Source organism: Centruroides sculpturatus, unplaced genomic scaffold, assembly GCF_000671375.1.
Source record: "Centruroides sculpturatus isolate CEXI.00-Female unplaced genomic scaffold, Cexi_2.0 scaffold609, whole genome shotgun sequence".
NCBI classification, from domain to species: Eukaryota; Metazoa; Arthropoda; class Arachnida; order Scorpiones; family Buthidae; genus Centruroides; species Centruroides sculpturatus.
Genome location: NW_019384804.1, coordinates 371,679 through 391,373, shown reverse-complemented (window position 1 = coordinate 391,373; position 19,695 = coordinate 371,679). Strand labels below are relative to the sequence as shown.

General features: G+C 34.6%; 1 long non-coding RNA gene across 1 annotated transcript; it reads left to right on the top strand.

Moving 5' to 3' along the window:
• The first annotated feature begins 4,038 nt into the window (after positions 1 to 4,038).
• On the top strand, positions 4,039 to 4,489 carry LOC111629629. The gene is made up of 3 exons (XR_002757375.1): positions 4,039 to 4,083; positions 4,147 to 4,236; positions 4,325 to 4,489. It is a non-coding gene; the product is annotated as an uncharacterized LOC111629629 (long non-coding RNA).
• The last annotated feature ends 15,206 nt before the right edge of the window (positions 4,490 to 19,695 follow it).

Genomic DNA, 19,695 nt, shown 5'->3' with positions numbered 1-19,695 from the left:
GTTGAAAGTGGCTTTCTATTTCGAATGTTTTGTTCGAATTTGTTCGAATTAAATTCGAACATAAAATTCGAATATTGGTTCGATTATAGAACGATTGTAAACGTTCCAGAAACGTTGAAAATAGTTCGTTTGACTGGACGTGAACGGGAGACGTTCAGAAATAGAATCGGGACCAGGTCTCTAATTAGTCTGGAAACGGAGGACCTAATTCTTGCATTCTGTGAAAACGGGTAAGATTAGCTATAATGCAATTATCTTAATCTTCACTATCGTTACTTTTTGCCCACAAATAAAAACCCAGCGAAGCGTGCCCTTGCAGCTAGTTAAATATAAAATTTATTTCCTATTGTTGATTTTAAAGTATTCTAATGCACAGGGAAGTAAATAATATTTACGCCAAGCTTTCGAGTTAATCAAAAGCCTTAATAAATAAATAAAAAGCAGAAATACTTCGATAATGTTCTTAAAATGAGTTTTATCACATACGTTCTTGAAATTTACGATTAATAACGCCAGTTATAGCAATTAATACGACGGGTACTTTTATAAACCCGGCCAATGCCTGGTGTACTAAGCTAGAAATCCAATAATTTCATTATTTGTTTTAAACATTTAGAATACATTTTGTTTTCGTGAGAAGAAAAAACAAAGAAAACTATGATCAAGAATAAATAAGAAAGCATTAGGTTAAACGTTTTTATGTCGAAACGCATCAAAAAAAAAGAAACAAAATAATACAAAACTAAGACGTTAAAAAATAATAAACTCATAAAATAAACCGTAATAATCCAAATCATAAAGATATGGCGAAATGTCTCTTAGCCAAAACAAGAGACAAATATTTGTCTTCGTTATTTTGCCGCAACTGCACTAGAATTTTGAATAATTACGAAAAATAAACAAAAACTTACGTTCGCTTGGATAATTTACATTTTCTATTAACGAGAAAATTATTCAAAAAATTGCAGATAAATTAATTCTGAAAATTATACTACAGCATACATTAAAATCAATTTATTGATGCATTTGATGAATAAATTAAATAAAACTTCTTATGTAACCTATAAAACGCGAAGGATCATCTATTTTAATAGAAAACATTTAAATCATTACACACAGTCTTTCTCAAAATAATGATTAATAACTAATTATCTCTTCTTGGAATATAACCACGAACGTTTCAAAAATGTCTCCACAAATTACAGATTTTAATATTAACGACTTAACTCATACGAGAAACAGTATAAAATTTCTTAACTAGTTTGTTCAGCAAATATATGTGCAAGAAGAATTTCTCAGATGCATTTTATTAACTACAGTATAAATTTTGTCACAATTGTATAACACGAATACACTAAGGTAATTGCATTGTTCGATAGTTGCGGTCATCTAGAAGCTTGCATAGATAAATTTGCTGCTTCTTACTACAGTGTCATCGTTTCTGTTTACTGCCGCATACAAGTTTCTAAATTTTAAACTGCGTTTTAGTTTTTATCATACCGGTACATAATTTTTTTTATTTAGATTAGTAAAATGAGCAAGAGAAGCACAATTGTAGAGATTGCAGATTGCACTCACAAGAAGAATATTTCCAATAACATCCATTACCAACTCAGACCCATAACTTCGGTGGCTAAAATATTTGGATTGGAACCATTGTTGCTATGTGCCTGCCACGATGGAAAGAACAGAAAGAACTTTGCTTATTACGTAAACGTTATAAAATTTTTTTTGTGGGTAATGGTAGGTCATACTTGTGTCTTGTTCTTTGATGACGAAGCGTTATGTGGAACCATATTATAAAATCACGATACAAACAAATACTTTCAAAGATTATATCGAATAATGATGTCATCAATTCATGCCATAACATTTAGCATATTGAAAAGAAATAAATTCAAGTGGGAAGACAACGAGATCGCGTATGGAAATGATGAAAACTTTCCTAAAAAAGTTAAATTTATATCAATACTTTTTCTTTTCTTACACTTTTTTTCAAATATTATAATGAGTCTTAATTTAGACTTAAAGTATTATCTAAAAATTCAAAATTCGAGCAATTCTTCTTTAATTTCAATATGCTGTAGCACATTTCATTTTCACTGTCATTTAATCTGCTCTGGAGAAATTAATGTTATATTAACCTTACTTCTTATTATGTTCTTGTTTTTGTTGGATCAATTTCAGAATTTACAGATCGAGTTAGATTCGATCGACAGACACACTCGTCGCTTAAAGAGTAATATAGACGACATTATAGAAAAACACACAGATCTATGGAAAATCTTTCAGCAAGTGAATCAACAATGGAGCAATTTGTCGACAATTATATTCTTTCTCATCATTCACATAACTTGTTTACTACTTCATATGTTACTTTTTAACCACGAAAAACAATCTAATTGGTTACAGCAAAAAGTTCACTTTGGTTCTTTTTCGTTGTATTCTGTTTAATATGTGTTATAGGTTCTTTTGCATTGTCTAGAATAACTTCTTCGGTAAGTGGAAGTGATTATTTTTTATGCATAGCGATTTTGCTTTTATTTAACATTATATAAATCATCAGTTTTCGTATATACACAGTAAAACTGTGTTAAAAGCTAATAAAATAATTTGTTAGAATTTTCTACATTATACTACACTTTAAAGTATAGATATTGCTATTCAAAACTAACTTTAGATTTTTTATTAAAGATATTTTACATGAACTGTATAAACGTGATATATTAAGTGGCTGAAATATCAGTTAACCGGGTTATAAATTTTTTTCATTTTCTGAACGTACAGATCTTTTAAACTGATTGAATCGTTCAGCCATTTTGGAACAGCTATGTGTTGTTTGTGATTCGGTCACCATCAATGAAACTACGGTATCCCGATTACGAAACACTTGCAAATATTTCAAACGGAAATTCGTCAAATAATTATAAAAATAAGAAAAGTTGTCGGTTATCTGATTTAATACCATTACACATTTTACAATATGGTATGTTTTTATTTCAATATAAATTGCTATTTAAACACACTATACTCAAATTAGATGAACCGTGGTATATCAGTACTCGTGATGTCATAGATAGGAAGTTCTTGTTTCTAGCCAAAGATAATCATGATTTTGTTCAAATTCATTATGACAAGCAATGACTAATTTTGTATGGTTTAGAACAAATATCAAAGAATTTTACATAAACGTTAACAAATTATGCTATAATAAACCGTACAATATCCTGATATTTGATAAAATAACCATAAATTTATGATAAATATTATACAAGGTGGACCAAAAAGAATATACGTATTTCAAACTGATATATTTATAAAACTATCGATAGTAGCGGTGTGCTGCGGGTATCGGAGGAACGAGTGCATTGTCTAGTTTGTCCCCAGATGTCAGTTGTGCTTGGTTACAATGACGTATTCACAGTTGTTGTAAAATGGCTACGCCACAGCACAAAAGCTTTTGTATTCTTGAGCTTGCGAAGTGTAATTCCGTGATTACAGTGCAAAGACGTTTCCGGTTAAGGTACGAAATTGATCCTCCGAATGGATGGAACATTCGCAGATGGTACCGTCAGTTTGTTGACACAGGTTGTGTATGTAAAGGAAAGAGTCCTGGCCGACCTCGTGTATCTGAAGAAAATGTCGCACGGATTCAAGCTGCTTACCAACGTAGCCCTTCAAAATCAACACGTCGTGCCAGTCGGGAATTGCAGCTGCCTAAAACAACAGTTTGGCGTGTTTTGAGACGCAGGTTAGTTATGAAGCCCGGACCGAACTCCCGCCCGGACCCCGGTTCCCGGACACCCGGACGGAACTCCCGCCCGGACCGTTCGTGTCGCTGGTGGAGGACATATTGAACACCTGTAATCTAAACTAGAGAGTTTCATAAATATGTGTCCCAAGTTCCATAGTTGTATGTCTTACAGTTTATTAAATATATTAGTTTGAAATACGTATATTCTTTTTGGTCCACCCTGTATTTTAATTAATCGTAATACGTTACTAATTTTTCAGATTTACAGCAACTACAACAGCATTCAGAAACTCTCATCATCAGAATTCAGCTTAACATACAAATTAAAGGTATGAATTGATATTAATTGTGTATTTCAAAATTTTCCAAAATCTTTGTTTCTTTTTGTTTAGATTTTAAATTTTATGAAGAGATTTAGCGGAATGCCTCTTGGAATTTCTGTGGGAGGATTCTTCTTCTCGGATAAAGATTTACCTATTAAAGTAAGCCAATTCTTGTCATTCGCAAGACAAATTTTTATTATTTATTCAATCATTACTTGATTTATCGACGTGCTATTGTTACTTTCAGGCTATAGATGCTCTTTATTCTGTTTTCACAACTCTTCTGAAATTAAGAGATCTCTCCAGAGAGAGTAGGTGTCTACCAACAACTGCATTGAATAACACATACGACGAACTATGGTCATACATACGAACTGCATGAAGTGTGTTCATATTTATGGAGAACGAAATAGGCCACGTCTATGTATTCAAAATAATGTGATCGTTTTCATCATGTTTAAAGACGAATATTGTAAGTATAAAATCAAAGTAATTAATAATTGTTATATCCTTTGTATACCTAATAAGACCGAAGAAAATTAATATCAAGAACATTGTATTTCCATAAAAATTTCGTACGTTTTCGATCAAGCCAATAAATATATGTATTTAGTGCCTGTTATCGTTTATATGTATTTAAATTCTGAAGCTTAATTGATTAATGTCGTCGAAAATATATTTCGTTCAATTAATATCCGAATACTCAATAATATTAAGTAACGAAAACTTGAATGGAATGATAAAGAACTATTTACAGTTTCTTTTGTAAATTAATCCTTTATTAATTAATTAATTCTTGAAAAACAAATTCGAGTTCTACCAAATAATTTTACGAAATATGTAACAACTTAAAGGTATACGCAAATTATTCTATTGCATTTTACAATACAGTTAGTACTTTAGTAGAAAATTACGTGTGTAATATTTGTATATAAGATAGCTACAAAGACAACTATCATTTGTTACAAACTGTTAACTTAACAATTTATCATAAGCCTAAATGTTTACTATAGTATTAAAAGTGTGATTATTTAATAGTAAATTTAATCATTTCCATAACTTTTTTTATAGTGGAACAAGAGAAATTTGCAAATGTCTCCTTTATGACTGATTTCACCAACCTTGGTGAAAACATCACCCGAAGCACTGTTTGGTAACGATAATAGCGCTAAGGTTTCGTTAGAAAGCCATTTCACGGACATTCTTTAACTCGATTTAACGAACTTTTTTCGTAATTATCTGATGTATAAGATGTGATACGTTCATTCAAAACATTATCATAGCTGTATCACGTCACACAATGTTGTATTATTAGTTAAATGCGTGCAAGTGTAGAAAATTGATACGAGTAAAAAGTTTAAATTATGAAAATTTAGAAAGTGCGTTTTTATTAATTTCATTAAAAGTTTTAAAAGTAGAAAAATGTGCCAATTAATGATTACAATTAATTGCAAAAAAAACTATTACCGTCTAAAGTAAAAATGTTTTTGTAGTTCAGTATTTTTTTAATGTAGTCGATACACGACAGCTGTTCATTACACTCTACTTATTATGTTTTGAATATGCATAAAAACTAACTACATAAATAAAAATATATTACACTTATGTAAAAATATTTAATATGAAAGTATTTTATTAAACTTAAATACAAAAGAAATAATGACCAGTTTCATTATCATTCGTTAAAAGTTGCGTTAAATCTGAAGATAAAGCTGCAAGTGTTTCATCAAACTTTGTTAACGATAACAAAGCGTTAAATAGACAACTTGGAACATTAAAGTTTATAGTGATTAAGATAAAATTAAGATGATAAATTACGATGAATACGATGAACAATTGTCGTACCATAACCCATCATCTTGATTTTATTTTAACGAATTATTAGAAATTATAAAGTTTGATAAAACACTTTCAGCTTTACCTTCACATTTAACGCAACTTTTAACGAAATTTGGGGAAACTGATGATTATTTCTCTTAAATTTTACTAAGAAGTCGTAAAATTGTATTGTGGCAATCTTCACATCATCTACACATTTGGCACAATCAAGATGAATTTATGGAAACTATCAGTGGCGATCCATGGAAGCTGTGGAAGCCCCGCTACCCTTGTGTTTTCTAAAATACAATTACACATTGTGCGATTATTTTCGTATTTTAACGTACTTTGAATTAATAAAAATTAATATTTTATCATAACCGCATCATTGATTTTATTACCTATTTATATACGTGTGAAAAACAACGATAAGATTGAAGCCGACTTGCAGGTTGATTGCGCATCATACTGACGGGCAATCAACTGATTGCCCCTGCAAGTCGTCTTATTACAGAAACACAGCTTCCCTATCATCAAATGTCACGGTTAAAGTTTACTATGTTAGTCCCAATGGCTGCCTCCTGGTCGATGGACTTCTCCCGGAGGGGAGTCGCCGCAGGCCGCCGATTGTTTAATGTCATTACTTATTGACTCAAGGTAGCTCTTGAACATACGAAAAATGGTTAAATATACCTTTCTAAATTTTCAAGAATTACCGTGAATCAATAACTAGTGACTTTAAACAATCGGCGGCCTGCCGGCGGCTCCCGTCAGGAGCACAAACAGTGGTGACCATTGGGGTTACCATAGCCAGGGACGAATTCTCTGGGCTTGCTTAGCGTGCGCCGCATGCTTAAGAAAAAGTTTTGACTGTCAATATACTTTTTATATGAGAACAAATATACCAGTAATAATTTATTCTAACGTGTAAACTCTTTTTATGATTTGTAAGAAATACAAATCATAAAAAGAGTTTACACCTTAGAATAAATTATTACATTGGCAGCTAGCGGCTAGTCGTTTTAAGTCAGTGCCATGCTTGCGAGAACTCGATCGCTGGCTCTTGTGGAGGTTTGCCACGGCAAACAAGTGCTCGCGGTACCCAGTCAGCATACGTGTATTGTGTACAGAGGCAGATCTACAAAGACATTAATAGGGATTAAGCCCTGGGTCACCAGTATCAACGGCCCACAAAATTTGAATCATTATCATAAATTTTTAATACTTTATCATTATAATATATTTCATGTGTAAATATAATGGGCTTTGTAATAGTCCATACTTTTTTATTCACACTAAATAATGTTTCTGCGTATTGTTTAGTGCTAGAGATAGGCCTATCATTCTTATTATAACTTTCAGCGTGGCCAAAAATTTTGGTCAAGATTCGCCCCAGACTATAGTAAACTTATGTCCCTGCAAGTCGGCTTCAATCTTATCATTGTTTTTCACACGTATATAAATACGTAATAAAATAAATGATGCGGTTATAATAAAATATTAATTTTTATTAATTCAAAGTACGTTAAAATACGAAAATAATCGCACAATGTGTNAGTCGGCTTCAATCTTATCATTGTTTTTCACACGTATATAAATACGTAATAAAATAAATGATGCGGTTATAATAAAATATTAATTTTTATTAATTCAAAGTACGTTAAAATACGAAAATAATCGCACAATGTGTAATTGTATTTTAGAAAATACAAGGAAAGCGGCGGTTCCACAGTTTCCATGGATCGCCACTGATAGTTTCCATAAATTCATCTTGATTGTGCCAAATATGTCGATGATGTGAAGATTGCCACAATACAATTTTACGACTTCTTATCGCCACTGACTATAGCAGTAGCGTACCATGACATTGGTAGCAATGTCACGGTACGCCATTGCATTTTATAAATCAAAAATAATAATCTACTTACATTACTGAAGTTTACTTAATCATAATTCTTCCTGGAAATGTCCAGATTTTTCGGAAAAATTTCTGCTTAAAGATGGGGACCGACAATAGAAAAATCGAACAATTCGTTAATTTCGAACGTTCGATGTTCCCGCAAATACGTCACGCGTTACGCCAAAACAAGATATTGATTTAAAATATTTCACTTAAAACGTTAAAAGCATTGTTTTTCTAATAACTAAAATTATAAAAATGAAATGTAAAAGTATCAAGTACTTTACTTAAAGATAGATCCTTATAAATCTTCTTTAAGGCGGCCATCCGTGTTAAGTTAATCCTTTGAAGCTGCCTGACCTTGAGAAACTTCAGAATTTCCTATCGCCCATACACGAAGAAGAAAATCTCTCAGCAGAGGCGTAGCTAGGGTGAGGCAAGTAGGGCACGTGCACCGGGCGCCACTCGCAGACGGGCGCCAAATGGTCTCCAAGACAAACAAGATTTGTTTCTGAAGGGGGAGGGGAGTCGCCAATATAGTGTCGTGCCGGGGCGCTAGTTATGTTCGCTACACCCAGTGGCGTACCGTAGTGGGGGCGGCAGGGGCGACCCACCCCGGGCGGCACTTTATAGGGGGCGGCAAAATTACCTTTTAGGGGGGCGGCAAAATTTCACAATAAATAATAATAATATCTTGTAAAAATTTGAACCATCCTAATCTATATTTGCGGCGCGCCTACGATAGTGCTATCGTCCGGACAGTCCGGGAATCGGCTCGCCGTCGGGGTGAACTAGTAATTTTTTCATCCGAGGAAATCCTGCGTAACCTGTTAACGTTTCTTTGCTTGTACGATTCATTCGCGTTCATATACACTACTAATATCCAATAGAGCTATTATAAACAGGTCGCTGCACTAGCACGGAATTTTTCATTGCTTGTTCTGTGATAAGACTAAATTTTAGTCTTTTAAATTGAAATACCTAAATACGGGGGAGGAATTTTCCTCCGCCCCGGGCGGCTGACACCTACGGTACGCTACTGGCTACACCATCGTCTCTCAGTCAGTCAGTCGGCCATGGCATCTGATGACGACATACTGGCTGTTCTTGGATGTTTATTGGCAACAAATTCTATTAAAACTGGCGGGAAAATAGCATGCATAGAAGTCTATGGTGTAAATAGTAGTAGTGGTTTGGGTAGCACTGATCATAAAATGAATTTTGTGCTCAAACGTTCAGTTCTGAGGCCGCTGAGTAGTGAGAACAATGTCTGGTGAATGTTTGTAAGAATTATTTTCTATAACCTTATTAACTTTTATTATTTATAACCTAAAAATTAATTTTTTCAGGTTATAAATTATTTTCAGGTCAAAAATTTCTTGAGTAAATTAAAATTATAAATAATTTTAATATTTAGAAAACTTCTCAATTCATTTCTTCCATTTTCATAAAACATCTCGATACTCTTTATTATTTTCTTCTACATTTTAAAAAAATTTATTGTTTTAATATCCAACTAAATTAAAACACGACAACTTAAAATAAGACAAAGTTTAATAAATTCTTTTTAATTATTAAATTATAAAATTAATTTGCGATAATAATGCGAAAATAAATAATTTTGTACTAATATCGGATGTGGTTGAAAATTATTAATATATATTCGTCTATAAAATTTAATCCGTGAATTTTTTTGGTAGTAAAATCAACTTGCCATTGATCTTTCGCTGATAACTGATGCTTTTTAACAGAATCTATAGCCCAAGATTTCTCTTGAAAAATTAATTTTGTGATCAGTGCTACCCAAACCACCACCACTAATACTATTTACACCATAGACTTCTATGCATACTTTTTCCCCACGAGTTTTAATAAAATTTTTTGTCAATAAACATCCAAGAACAGCCAGTATGTCGTCATCAGATGCCATGGCCGACTGACTGACTGACTGAGAGACAATGGCGTAGCGAACATAACTGGCACCGGGGGCAAGACACTATATTGGCGCCTCCTCCCCATCCAGAAACAAATTTTGTTTGTCTTGGAGACCATTTGGCGCCCCTCTGTAGTGGCGCCCGGTGCACGTTCCCTACTACGCCTCACCCTAGCTACGCCTCTGCTGAGAGATTTTCTTCTTCGTGTGTGGGCGATGGGAAATTCTCTAGTTCCTCAAGGTCAGGCAGCTTCAAAGGATTAACTTAACATGTATGGCCGCCTTTAACGTTTTCGTTCCGCGCTTCTGTCGTACTGAAATTAATGAAAACGCAAGGATTTGTGACGCGTAGTCACGTGCATTAGTCACGTGTAGTTTGATTGTGGTAATGGTGGAAAGTGTAGCGAAAACGATGAGGAAACAAATATATTTGGAATTCTTCACCGAAGAAGTTAGAAAATATAGATGTCTGTGTGACAAAAAATGTAAATAATTCAAAGATTATTAACAGTTTCATTGTTAATAAATACAGAGAAAGCGTAGCAAATTCCGTAGCGTCGTCCGTGTTTGACTCTACAACAATTACAGAACTGATCAACAGATGGCGCACTTCTAGTTGAGTCAAGTTAAAATGAAAACATAACTAAAACAAAAAGTCTGTTTTAGTTCTGTTTCTGAGTTTCTGTTTTCAGGTAATGTGGAGTCCGGGCTTAATGTAAAACACTAGAAAGAGAAACGGAAACGTGGGAGAGTGTTCTCTTGACCATAGTAGTCCCTTATTCTGTACTATGCTAAGTGGACTCGACTATAAAATTACAATTCTGAAGGTTGAATTTTGAAGTAAAAATATTAAATAAGAGAAAAAAAGAAATTCTCAGAAGGACCTGCTTTTTTTCACATTTTTGTAAGAAATCAAACAGATAAAATTTTATCACAGAATTTCTTTGTACGAGGCTCGAAGCCACAACATTGAGTTGTATCAGTTTAACACTGTCAGAGCGTAACCACTACTCCACCAAGCCCCATGACAGAAATCTTTTGTTTTCAATATATGAGATTTGCCATTTGTAAAATGAATTTTATATGCTTATCTATATGTATAAAAACGAATGTATGTATGTCCGTCTGTCTGTCTGTTCTTCATGCATTACAACACCATTTATCCGATTGCCATGAAACTTTGGGAACTTGTTTAATACACTCCCACGAAGGTTTCTGACAGTACATTTATCCAATGATAGTTGGCGCGCGTGTATACGAGCATTTTATCGTGAGCATTTCAGCACGGTTAGGAGTTGAAACTTGAAATTTGGTACACAGTTAGGGTACTTCACGAGAACTCACACTAAAAAGGGATTTTTCGAAATTACCCCCGCGGGGAAAGGGACGGGATTAAGGCTTCAACAATGGAAGTGTTAAGTAACAATTGAAGTGTTAAGAGAAAGCAACGTGCAAGATTTACAGGCGCAGATGCGGTTTTTTGAGTTTTTGCGGAAAATCGAACATATTAGACCCATCTAAAAATTTTCTAATTAGTCTGGAAACAGGGGGAACTAATTCTTGCATTCTGTGAAAACGGGTAAGATTGGCTGTAATGTAATAATCTTAATCTTTGCTATCGTTACTTTTTGCCCAAGCAACGCCGGGCTTATTTGCTAGTAGTTAATATATTTGCCGAAGTGTGTGTATTGGGTTCGAAAATGAAATTGTTCCTTATCTAAGCATTTGAAATAATAAATTTCTTATGACTTACACAAATCTCAACATACTGTATATTATTTCGTAACTGAAACATCATCGTAACGTTTCACACGTTCTTTTTCAAATATTATTTTGTTTAAATTAAAATAAGCTTCATGTTAAAAAGTATTCATAGACTATATTTTAAGGGCATCTTGGTATAATAATAATAATGCTGTCGTCTGTCGGACGCTTTAATATTTCTTTATTTTTAACATTTTTAAACGATTAATAAGTCAAAATTATTTTAAAATTTACTTCTAGTTGTTTTCGGTTAGGGGGAAATGACGCGTTATCCTGTAGCATAAAAGATTTGCTTTGTCACCCGTTTGTCTCTGTGCCGTATGACAAAGCAAGCACGTATTGTCAATCCTTCTATCGAGGTCAGATAACGTCACAGCTCTCCGAAACGGGTTCCATTGCGAACGGCATTTTCAAATAAAGTAACGAACAGCATGAGTAATGTTGCCAGATCTGAAAGTGCAAAAGTTTCCCATTTGAGCTGTTTGTAGCCCAAGCATAAAAATGAATTATTTTGCAACTATGCAATTTTAGTAATAAAATTCTTAGAAGTAACATTAGAAAAGAATATGATATCTTAAATTTTTTAAGAGATACTTCCAATTCTACTTGACAAATCCGATTGTGCAATTTCGTACCTTCCGAGTATCGCGATTAACGTGACAATGGAGGAATGGCTAAAATTACCAAACTTTTTATATATTTTTCGTTTGTGTTATACATATGAACATTCCGTGTATCTGTATCAATTTTCTCTCTTGTCAAAGAGAGTCATTTGTGGGCCCATAATGACCTAAGCCCATTATTGGTTTGGCTATGCCCACAATGGAGAGACCGGGTTGGTGAGGGATGGAGCCTGACATATCCAAATGGACCACCTCCCGAAAAATTCATGAAGATTTTTCGACTCGATTCTGGATTCAATTCCGGGTCCCCCAGAGTGGAGGTTGCCACCTTGGGTTCGTTTGTTAATTAATAGCGGTAGCTCGCGTCTTCACTACTACAGGAGTGCGCTGCTGTTCGGCAATTACGAATGAAGGTGAAAGAAAGAAAGATGTCGGCTCCCGTACTATCGTAACAGAAGGATCTATGATTTTAAAATATGCGTTTTTAAAGACCAAAGAAAATTTTCGATTGTAAAATTTAACTATGAAATGGATTATTTTGCCTACAGAGCATTCAAAGTAGCCACGAAAAAAAAATTAGAATGCCGGGTACCATTCGAAAAAATTCGAGAAGATACATCACCGCTTGTACTAATTTGCGCTTATATAACTTCTAAATTTTCATTCATAAAACCACATAATGGACCCCAAACGAAACTGTTTGAGCTATGGAGGACGCCATGTTGCTTTCCACCGTAAATTACTGCTACAAGCGGCCGTTTTTGCCGTCCGACAGCGCGCACGCTGACTGGAATTTAGGAACGCGTTTGGCAGGAATTTTTAAACGGATGCCGCTCGCGCGGAGAAATACAAAAAAAAATACACTCCCTTACCGCTCGGCCATTCGACCGTCCGATAGTATATGTTAGGGTAAGCATATAATTTAATGCAAATTGTACACGGAAAATAATATTTTTGTCTATTTCCACTAACTTGCATTCGTTCTTGCATTGCACACATATTTGTCTATCTAAAATCAATCCTTCGTGTTGCAAAAAAGCTACCAAAATTATTTCGGGTTAACAAATATCAATAGGAGTATACGTCGCTCTTTGAATACAAACGAAAACGGAAAAATTATGAATGAGTCTGTTAATCTGCCTACAAATGACTTGCTTTGGTGCGAGAGAGAAAATTGGTATAGTTCGCATTTACCTATGTGTATGTATTTATGTTCATATTCCGTCAGTAATTTTCGATCAATATAAAGTATCAATTTAATAAATGCACGATTAGTTCTCCCAAACAAAGTAACATGCGACGATAAGCGCTCAGCAATAAAATTAATCTATACTTTTTATCTAACACACTAATAAAATGAATTAATACGCATCTTCCTTTTCGGCTGGTTCTTTGTGNCGCGCAAGATGCCGTGAAACTGGCTGAGGCAGGCGAACATTCGTGATACTCTGTCCCTGACCTCCTTACATTTCTCAGTCCTGATAGATGAGTATTTTTCAGGGAGCAAGTCCATGATTTTGAGAAAATGCTGGTTGGCTTCCTTGAGTATAGTGTCTCACAACGATTGACAGCAGCGCCTCTTGCGGCAACCTCCAATATAGGGACAGAAAATAAGCTCGATTTCGACACAATATTTTCTAGCCACTGTAGCTATGGCCGACTGACTGACTGACTGAGAGACAATGGCGTAGCGAACATAACTGGTGCCCGGGGCACGACACTATATTGGCGCCCCCTCCCCATCCAGAAACAAATCTTGTTTGTCTTGGAGACCATTTGGAGCCCCTCTGCGAGTGGCGCCCNCTGTAGCCATGGCCGACTGACTGACTGACTGAGAGACAATGGCGTAGCGAACATAACTGGTGCCCGGGGCACGACACTATATTGGCGCCCCCTCCCCATCCAGAAACAAATCTTGTTTGTCTTGGAGACCATTTGGAGCCCCTCTGCGAGTGGCGCCCGGTGCACGTGCCCTACTTGCCTCACCCTAGCTACGCCTCTGCTGAGAGATTTTCTTCTTCGTGTGTGGGCGATAGGAAATTCTGAAGTTCCTCAAGGTCAGGCAGCTTCAAAAGATTAACTTAACGTGTATGGCCGCCTTTAACGTTTTCGTTCCGCGCTTCTGTCGTACTGAAATTAAGAAAAACGCAAGGATTTGTGACGCGTAGTCACGTGCATTAGTCACGTGTAGTTTGATTGCAGTAATGGTGGAAAGTGTAGCGAAAACGATGAGGAAACAAATATATTTGGAATTCTTTACCGAAGAAGTTAGAAAATACAGATGTCTGTACGACAAAAAATGTAAATAATTCAAAGATTATTAACAGTTTCATTGTTAATAAATACAGAGAAAGAGTAGCAAAATCCGTAGCGTCGCCCGTGTTTCACTCTACAACAATTACAGAACTGACCAACAGATGGCGCACTTCTAGTGAAGTCAAGTTAAAACGAAAACATAACTGAAACGAAAAGTCTATAATTCAGTTCTGTTTCTGAGTTTCTGTTTTCAGATAATGTGGAGTCCAGGCTTAATGTAAAACACTAGAAAGAGAAACGGAAACGTGGGAGAGTGTTCTCTTGACCATAGTACAGTACTCCCTTAATCTGTACTATGTTAAGTAGACTCGACTATAAAATTACAATTCTGAAGAGGTTGTTTTTTCAAGTAAAAATATAAAATAACAGAAATTCTCAGAAGGAGACCTTTTTTCTCACATTTTTGTAAGAAATCAAAGAAAAGGGATTTTATCACAGAATTTCTTTTTACGAGGCTCGAACCCACAACATTCAGTAGTATCAGTTTAACACTGTTAGAGCGTAACCACTACCCCACCAAGCCCCACGACTGAAATCTTTTGTTTTCAATATATGAGATTTGCCATTTGTAAAATGAATTTCATATACTTATTTATATGTATAAAAATGAATGTATGTGTGTGTGTNTCAAAGAGAAAGGATTTTATCACAGAATTTCTTTTTACGAGGCTCGAACCCACAACATTCAGTAGTATCAGTTTAACACTGTTAGAGCGTAACCACTACCCCACCAAGCCCCACGACTGAAATCTTTTGTTTTCAATATATGAGATTTGCCATTTGTAAAATGAATTTCATATACTTATTTATATGTATAAAAATGAATGTATGTGTGTGTGTGTTTGTCTGTCCTTCATACATTACAACACCATTTATCCGATTGCCACGAAACTTTGGGAAGTTGTTTAATAGACTTCCGCGAAGGTTTCTGACATAGTACATTTAAGCCCGGACTCCACATTACCGGAATCCGCGACGTAATCGTAAAACTGAAAGCCGAACTGACGAAACTTTCAGTTTTGTAACGTTTAGTTGGACAGAAACAAGACTGAAAGCACAGTTAAAAATTATTTAACTTTTCCGTTTTCGTTCCGCGCTTCTGTCGTACTGCAACCAATAAAAACGCAAGGATTTGTGACGCGTATTCACGTGCATTAGTCGTGTAGTTTGATTGTGGTAATGGCGGAAAGTGTAGCGAAAACGGTGAGGAAACAAATAGATTTAGAATTCTTTACCGAAGAAGTTAGAAAATACAGATGTCTGTACGACAAAAAATGTAAATAATTCAAAGATTATTTACAACTTCATTGTTAATAAATGCAGAGAAAGCATGGCAAAATCCGTAGCGTAGTCCGTGTTTGACTACGACAATTACAGAACTGACCAACAGATGGCGCATTTTTAGTGGAGTCAGGTTAAAACGGAAACTCTATATGTTTCAGTTCTGTTTCTGAGTTTCTGTTTTCAGGTAATGTGGAGTCCAGACTTTATCCTATGATAGTTGGCGCGCGTGTATACGAGCATTTTATCGTGAGCATTTCAGCACGGTTAGGAGTTGAAACTTAAAATTTAGTACACAGTTAGGGTACTTCACGAGAACTCACACTAAGAAGGGATTTTTCGAAATTACCCCTGCGGGGAAAGGGACAGGATTAAGGCTTCAACAATGGAAGTGTTAAGTAACAATTGAAATGTTAAGAGAAAGCAACGTGCAAGATTTACAGGCACAGATGCGGTTTTTTGAGTTTTTGCGGGAAATCGAACATATTAGACCCATCTAAAAATTTTCTAATTAGTCTGGAAACAGGGGGAACTAATTCTTGCATTCTGTGAAAACGGGTAAGATTGGCTGTAATGTAATAATCTTAATCTTTGCTATCGTTACTTTTTGCCCAAGCAACGCCGGGCTTATTTGCTAGTAGTTAATATATTTGCCGAAGTGTGTGTATTGGGTTCGAAAATGAAATTGTTCCTTATCTAAGCATTTGAAATAATAAATTTCTTATGACTTACACAAATCTCAACATACTGTATATTATTTCGTAACTGAAACATCATCGTAACGTTTCACACGTTCTTTTTCAAATATTATTTTGTTTAAATTAAAATAAGCTTCATGTTAAAAAGTATTCATAGACTATATTTTAAGGGCATCTTGGTATAATAATAATGCTGTCGTCTGTCGGACGCTTTAATATTTCTTTATTTTTAACATTTTTAAACGATTAATAAGTCAAAATTATTTTAAAATTTACTTCTAGTTGTTTTCGGTTAGGGGGAAATGACACGTTATCCTGTAGCATAAAAGATTTGCTTTGTCACCCGTTTGTCCCTGTGCCGTATGACAAAGCAAGCACGTATTGTCAATCCTTCTATCGTGGTCAGATAACGTCACAGCTCTCTGAAACGGGTTACATTGCGAACGGCATTTTCAAATAAAGTAACGAACAGCATGAGTAATGTTGCCAGATCTGAAAGTGCAAAAGTTGCCCATTTGAGCTGTTTGTAGCCCAAGCATAAAAATGAATTATTTTGCAACTATGCAATTTTAGTAATGAAATTCTTAGAGGTAACATTAGAAAAGAATATGATATCTTAAATTTTTTAAGAGATACTTCCAATTCTACTTGACAAATCCGATTGTGCAATTTCGTACCTTCCGAGTATCTCGATTAACGTGACAATGGTAGGCTAAAATTACCAAACTTTTTATATATTTTTCGTTTGTGTTATACATATGAACATTCCGTGTATCTGTATTAATTTTCTCTCTTGTCAAAGAGAGTCATTTGTGGGCCCATAATGGCCTAAGTACATTATTGGTTTGGCCATGCCCACAATGGAGAGACCGGGTTGGTGAGGGATGGAGCCTGACATATCCAAATGGGTCCATTTGGATATGTCAGGCTCCATCCCTCCCGAAAAATTCATGAAGATTTTTCGACTCGATTCTGGATTCAATTCCGGGTCCCCCAGAGTGGAGGTTGTCGCCTTGGGTTCGTTCGTTAATTAATAGCGGTAGCTCGCGTCTTCACTACTACAGGAGTGCGCTGCTGTTCGGCAATTAGGAATGAAGGTGAAAGAAAGAAAGATGTCGGCTCCCGTACTATCGTAACAGAAGGATCTATGATTTTAAAATATGCGTTTTTAAAGACCAAAGAAAAGTTTCGATTGTAAAATTTAACTATGAAATGGATTATTTTGCCGACAGAGCATTCAAAGTAGCCACGAAAAAAAAATTAGAATGCCGGGTACCATTCGAAAAAATTCGAGAAGATACATCACCGCTTGTACTAATTTGCGCTTATATAACTTCTAAATTTTCATTCATAAAACCACATAATGGACCCCAAACGAAACTGTTTGAGCTATGGAGGACGCCATGTTGCTTTCCACCGTAAATTACTGCTACAAGCGGCCGTTTTTGCCGTCCGACAGCGCGCACGCTGACTGGAATTTAGGAACGCGTTTGGCAGGAATTTTTAAACGGATGCCGCTCGCGCGGAGAAATACAAAAAAAAATACACTCCCTTACCGCTCGGCCATTCGACCGTCCGATAGTATATGTTAGGGTAAGCATATAATTTAATGCAAATTGTACACGGAAAATAATATTTTTGTCTATTTCCACTAACTTGCATTCGTTCTTGCATTGCACACATATTTGTCTATCTAAAATCAATCCTTCGTGTTGCAAAAAAGCTACCAAAATTATTTCGGGTTAACAAATATCAATAGGAGTATACGTCGCTCTTTGAATACAAACGAAAACGGAAAAATTATGAATGAGTCTGTTAATCTGCGTACAAATGACTTGCTTTGGTGCGAGAGAGAAAATTGGCAGATAGTTCGCATTTACCTATGTGTATGTATTTATGTTCATATTCCGTCAGTAATTTTCGATCAATATAAAGTATCAATTTAATAAATGCACGATTAGTTCTCCCAAACAAAGTAACATGCGACGATAAGCGCTCAGCAATAAAATTAATCTATACTTTTTATCTAACACACTAATAAAATGAATTAATACGCATCTTCCTTTTCGGCTGGTTCTTTGTGATAGATTGACAAATAACGGAATATTGAGCAAACCTTCGTAATTTCTACGTGTAAAGTTTAAATTAAAACGCGTTTTTCTACTTTGTAAATGAAATCGATCTTATCTATTTTATGATATTATAACAACAATAATTTTTTAAAGATTGATTTTAGGAACTTCTATGTAGGTGATTTATATATAAGTAAATTAACCATTTTTTCCATGTATTAATTTAAAATTAAGATCTTGTAATGTTTTAGGATTACGTGTTAAGTTACATTATGTTTAACACATTCTTTTGGTTTATTCTGTTTATTTATCACATGTAAAGTTTTCTTAACAGTTTTATTCCATTTCTTTTTAATAAACAATTCTTTCTTTTAATTTACTGTCAGTAGTGAAGTTTTCATTACTAGCACAGATGACAATACTGTTATTACAAGTTGCGACAGGACGTGCGGCTCCTGGCATCTGAAAGTAATAATTTTTTTGGTTATAAATGTAATCAAGATATTATATTCTGAAGTGGAAATATACAGTATTAACATTTCTTACATAAAAATTATTACTATTTAATTAAAATTAATTATTACTTATTACTATTTAGACACCCTAGGTATGGAAGCGGAGTCACGTGACCGGAAATGACGTGCGTATAGTCGCGTGTGATACATTCTCAATAAATTAGCTGACAATCTCTTAGTCACATTGTATTTAGGGTTTTTTTCACTTTTTGCAAAAGAACATCTTTAACAACAGTTGAAAATATAACATAATTGCATATAGTGATTATGCAATTTATTTGGAGCAAACACAAAACACATCTTACTAAATAAAATAATAGAAAATTAAACAATTACAAAATTAATACAGAACTGCTTGTCTTTTGTACACAGTTGAATGAAGTATGAGTAGATAATGACAATTTTCCTAAGAAATAATTAACCTATAATAGTTGTCCTGCCAGATTTAAAGAAACTGTGGAAAATGTCTCATATATAACTTTTTAGAAAAATTTAGTAAAAAATAGTTACCTGTTTCTGAGTATAACGTGGTGAATCAAATTTTTCTTTATGTTCCTTCACTAACGATATTAAATTCAATATTGCCCAATGAGGCCATTGAAAGGTGCTACGGTCATAATCGTCTGTTTCTATTATTAAAAAAATAAATATATATGTATATATATGTCAATGATTTGAAACTGTCATATTAAAATATT